The sequence below is a fragment of the Cynoglossus semilaevis genome, chromosome 15 (assembly GCF_000523025.1).
Source record: "Cynoglossus semilaevis isolate Cse_v1.0 chromosome 15, Cse_v1.0, whole genome shotgun sequence".
NCBI lineage: Eukaryota > Metazoa > Chordata > Actinopteri > Pleuronectiformes > Cynoglossidae > Cynoglossus > Cynoglossus semilaevis.
The window spans coordinates 11448494-11454064 of record NC_024321.1 but is presented as its reverse complement, the minus strand read 5'-3'; the positions used below and the strand labels follow the sequence as shown (position 1 = coordinate 11454064).

General features: G+C 42.9%; 1 protein-coding gene across 3 annotated transcripts in view; it reads right to left on the bottom strand.

The window, feature by feature from the left end:
- Positions 1–2968: 2968 nt before the first annotated feature.
- Positions 2969–5571, bottom strand: part of reep2 (receptor accessory protein 2) — a 38426-nt gene continuing 35823 nt past the window's right edge. For 2 of the 3 annotated variants that reach the window (XR_001761215.2, XR_001761214.2), the window contains exons 19-20: positions 5158–5249; positions 2969–3049 (exon numbers count right to left, since the gene is read on the bottom strand). The gene's annotated coding sequence lies outside the window, so the exon portion shown is untranslated. The remainder of the gene's footprint in view (positions 3050–5157; positions 5250–5571) is intronic. The other variant, XR_003051964.1, reaches the window with a different exon arrangement.

Genomic DNA, 5571 nt, shown 5'->3' with positions numbered 1-5571 from the left:
GCCAAGTGAATATTTTATGTTTAAAAAGAAAATTGCCAAAAATTGTTTATATCATGTTAATTTAGGACAAATCTTAGCTAAGAAACATAGCCAAAAATGCAGCAGAATACACAAACTATTTTCTTTGTTTTATTGGGATTTAACAATAAATTAAAAATAACAAAAAGCCAGAATAAGTATGGTAAGTAAATTTCAAAATTTTGCTAAATTTAACCACGAAAATTGCATGTTTTTTTCTTCTTTGAATTCTTATCTCCTCCTGTCTTTCTCTCTCTCTCTCTCTCTCCTCAGCGGTGTTTTCACACCATCTTATTCCCTCCCTCTCTCTCATCTATATTTATGTTCTCCATATTGAAAAGTTCTTTTGCCTTTAGAGCGAAGCTGTGCACGGCTCCTCACTGTAATTACTGATTAATTACAGGGAATTAAAGCAATTAGAACTGCAGAGATATACAATTAGCGAACGCTCGCTTCATGATGCCACACACTGGCTGTGCAATCACTAGATTGCAATGCAAATACCTCTCTCTTTTAATCTCTAACGGTTCCTTCATTTTCCTACCCTGTTCGCCAGCATCTCGTTACTACGTAGTCCACATGCACACACACGCACACACGCACACACGCACACACACACACACAGGGGGAGCTTTTCCAGTTCATTAGACAGTATTTAATTTGAAAACACCTCTGTGTTGAGGGAGATGTGAGTCCTCCCTGGGGATGAAAGCTGAGGCAGAACTGGGCGATGACAAAGGGATTCCTCCATCTGTCCCATTCAGTCACAGGAAGTGGAGAAGGCAGAGAAACAGGGTTGCCTGGGTTTGTGTGGAGATATTTAGAGAGTTAGCAATGTAAACACAGGATCAATTGTTTGGGTTGTTTGGTTGTTTTTTGTGTAGTTTCTCCCTTTTTTTAGGATGTAAATATTTTTGGAAAAAAGATGGTAGTCAGTCAGGGCATGGAGATATTGTAGAACTTTATTTTTGGAAGTCAAATGTTGAAGTAGAAAATATGAATTTCTTTTCATATGATTCAATGAGTGCGTGCATATATACACACAAAAATTGAAATTGAATTGAAAAAAAAATCTAAGTTCTGCGTTAATTTTTTTTGTTTACAAAAAGTACATGTTTAATCTGTTTCAGAAAAAATTCAGGATTTTTTTCTCTGAAACTATGAAATATTAATAAGATTTATTATTATTATTATTGTTGTAATCTGATCTGAAAACCTGATCTGAAAAATCACTAATCAAAGATTGTCTCACTCACAGATCATCCCAGAGACGACGTCTGACAGCTGAGCTGCTGCTGGTGTTGGTGCTGGTGCTGGAGCTGAGACTGCTGCTGCTACTGCTGCTGCTGCTGCTGGTGCTCACATGAATCTTCACCTGATGATCTGAAAAACTTTGAGGTAAGAGCACCTACGTGAGGCTGCCCACCCCCGCACCCTCACTCATCCAAACTATTGAAATAGCGCTGTTGTTCATTTGTGCTATTAAAGCTTTGGAGTAATTAAAAAATACATTTTCTGACCTGTGACGTCACGCAGTCGGTGACTTGTGTTTGATCCGACTTGTGTTTGCAAGGGGGCGCTCCTGCAATTCTAAACGTATTGATAAAGGCTTACACACCCACTATTTTGTATGTTTACTGTAGCTAAATGTAATGTAATGTATTGAGAGCTAAAGCTCAAAATCCTTTAATAGTTTGTACGTGTCTCCCTGTTTTTAAGATGTAAATATTTTTGGAAAAAAGATGGTAGTCAGTCAGGGCATGGAGATATTGTAGAACTTTATATTTGGAAGTCAAATGTTGAAGTAGAAAATGTGAATTACTTTTCATGTACTTCAATGAGTGTGTGCATACATACAGAATATATATATATATATATATATATATATATTTATATATATATGTATGTATATGGACACAAAAATCCAATTTATATATATATATAAATTGGATTTTTTTCAAAAAGTTTAATTTTGAAAATTGAAAAAACAAATCTGCGTTAATTTTTTTTGTTTACAAAAAGTACATATGTAGTCTGTTTTCAGGACTTTTTTCTCTGAAACTCTGAAACATTAATAAGATTTATTATTATTATTATTGTTGTAATCTTTTCAGTCTAAAGACTGAAAAACCTGATCTGAAAAATCTCTAATCAAAGATTGTCTCACTCACAGATCTTCCCAGAGACGACGTCTGACAGCTGAGCTGGTGCTGGTGTTGGTGCTGCTGCTGCTGCTGCTGCTGCTGCTGGTGCTGCTGCTGGTGCTGGTGCTGGAGCTGAGACTGGTACTGGTGTTGATGCTGCTGGTGCTCACATGAATCTTCACCTGATGATCTGAAAAACTTTGAGGTAAGAGCACCTTCGTGAGGCTGCCCACCCACGCACCCTCACTCATCCAAACTATTGAAATAGCACTGTTGTTCATTTGTGCTAGGAGCTTTGGAGTAATTAAAAAATACATTTTCTGACCTGTGATGTCACACAACCCCCAACCTCCCCCACCTGCTCAATTACATCCCTACAAAGGGTCCAGAACGCGACGGCGCGTCTAGTCTTTAACCAACCCATGTATGTGATCATGTCACTCCTCTGCTCATCGATGTACACTAGCTGCTGGTTGATTCGACTTGTGTTTGCAAGGGGGCGCTCCTGCAATTCTAAACTTATAAACTGATAAAGGCTTACACACCCACTTGGTTGCTGCGCTCATCACAGGAGTGTCGACTTGTCCTGTCCCCTCCTCACACTGGGCGATCTCGGTCCTTCTCAGTCCTGGTTCCCACTGGTGGTGGAACAAACTACCTGCTACTATTTTGTATGTTTACTGTAGCTAAATGTAATGTAATGTATTGAGAGCTAAAGCGCAAAATCCTTTAATAGTTTTTACGTCCACGTGTTGCAGACTACTATACTGCACGTGATATTATGAATCAAAACATTAAACAAATAGACTTAAGACTGTTTTTTATTGTCAATCAACAATATACCAGCAGTGCATACATCGAATGACATGTCGTTACTTGGCGGATCACTGTAAAAAAAAAACAAAGTACACAGTATTAATAAGTGTAAGCTGTAAAAAGGTAAAAACTATAAAAGCACAAACGTTTATTTGAACAGCACAGAGGGGGCAGGGACATAACAGGTCAGTAAATGTATTTCTTAACCCTTGTGCGGTCCTTCGGGTCTAGGAGACCCTAGATGATTTTCATCTTGTCCCAGAATATGAGGACATGTTGGCACAAGTCATGCAGTACAGGAACATGCACCCACACACATACACACACAAAGACATATTGGGTCACCTAGACCCAATATGTCTTTGTCTAGGTCTAGGTGACCTAGGGTCCTTCGGGTCTAGGTGACCCTAGGTGGTCTAGGTGACCCTAGGTCACTTAGACCTAGACAAAGACATATTGGGTCTAGGTGACCCAATATGTCTTTGTGTGTGTATGTGTGTGGGTGCATGTTCCTGTACTGCATGACTTGTGCCAACATGTCCTCATATTCTGGGACAAGATGAAAATCATCTAGGGTCTCCTAGACCCGAAGGACCGCACAAGGGTTAATTAGTCCAAAGGTTTAATAGCACAAACAAACAAGATTTCAATATTTTGGAAGGTGGGGGGAGTTGGATGGGGGTAGGTTCACGTAGGTGGTAAGAGTGTGCACGTTAACGTTATGGCTGTGAGTGGAGCATTTGTCTATGACTGACTGACTGACAGAGAGACAGAGAGACAAACAGAGAGACAGAGAGACTGACTCACAGACAGACAGACAGAGAGTCTGACTGACAGACAGACAGACAGACAGTCAGACAGTCTGACAGACAGACAGAGAGACAGACAGCGAGACAGAGTCTGTCTGACTGACTGACTGACTGACTGACAGACAGACAGAGAGGCTGTCTGACAGACAGACAGACAGACAGAGAGGCTGTCTGACAGACAGACAGACAGACAGTCAGGCAGTCAGTCAGACAGACAGACAGAGAGAGAGACAGACAGAGAGTCTGACTGACTGACTGACTGACTGACTGACTGACTGACAGACAGTCAGTCAGTCAGACAGACAGACAGACAGAGAGAGAGACAGACAGAGAGTCTGACTGACTGACAGACAGACAGAGAGGCTGTCTGACAGACAGACAGACAGACAGTCAGACAGTCTGACAGACAGACAGAGAGACAGGGAGTCTGACTGACAGACAGACAGACAGAGAGGCTGTCTGACAGACAGACAGACAGACAGAGAGTCTGACTGACAGGCAGACAGACAGAGAGACAGAGAGGCTGACTGACAGACTGACAGACAGACAGACAGTCAGGCAGTCAGTCAGACAGACAGACAGACAGAGAGGCTGTCTGACAGACAGACAGACAGACAGTCAGGCAGTCAGTCAGACAGACAGACAGACAGACCGTCAGTCAGTCAGACAGACAGACAGACAGACCGTCAGTCAGTCAGACAGACAGAGAGACAGACAGCGAGACAGAGTCTGTCTGACTGACTGACTGTCTGTCAGTCAGTCAGTCTGTCTCTCTGTCTCTCTGTCTGTCTGCCTGTCAGTCAGACTCTCTGTCTCCCTGTCTGTCTGTCTGTCAGTCAGTCAGACTCTCTGTCTCTCTGTCTGTCTGTCTGACTGACTGTCTGTCTGTCTGTCAGTCTGTCAGTCAGCCTCTCTGTCTCTCTGTCTGTCTGTCTGTGAGTCAGTCTCTCTGTCTCTCTGTCTGTCTCTCTGTCTGTCAGTCAGTCAGTCTGTCTCTCTGTCTGTCTCTCTGTCTGTCTGACTGACTGACTGTCTGTCTGTCTGTCTGTCAGACAGCCTCTCTGTCTGTCTGTCAGTCTGTCAGTCAGCCTCTCTGTCTCTCTGTCTGTCTGTCAGTCAGTCAGCCTCTCTGTCTGTCTCTCTGTCTGTCAGTCAGTCAGTCAGTCAGTCAGACAGACAGAGAGACAGACAGCGAGACAGAGTCTGTCTGACTGACTGACTGACTGACTGACAGACAGACAGACAGAGAGAGAGAGAGAGAGAGAGAAAAGAACTGAGTGGGAAGACACTCGAAAGGAATTCTCCACCTTCCCACTCAGTTCTACAGAATTGTGACTGTGTCTGTAAGGATGTGGTTTCTTGTGACTCACCCGGTGTTTTCTGATGCAAGAAACAGTGATTTGTTCCATCAGCGAAGAACAAACGATATCAAACACTGGAGGGAACGGTGGCAGGAGTGAACCTGTTGGTGGCATAAATGAAACGTGACAGTTACAACTCTGACAGGCTCAGTTTTCAGGAGCCTCGTCGTCCTGTCTCTGGAGTTCCAACAACTACAGTAGACATTCTCACAAAGACAAGCAAAAGTAAATAAGTTGGAGGCAAAAAAAAAAAGTTTTTGTAAACTGACTAGAGAAGAGGGGGAAAAAACAAATAAAAGCCAAAGAGCAGAGATTGATAGGTGACAGGATGCACCTCTCCTCTGTCTGGTGCTCAGAGGGTGATGCCCTGCAGCCATGCCCACAGGTACACTCTCCTCCCCCCGTCCCTCCCCCTCCTCCCTC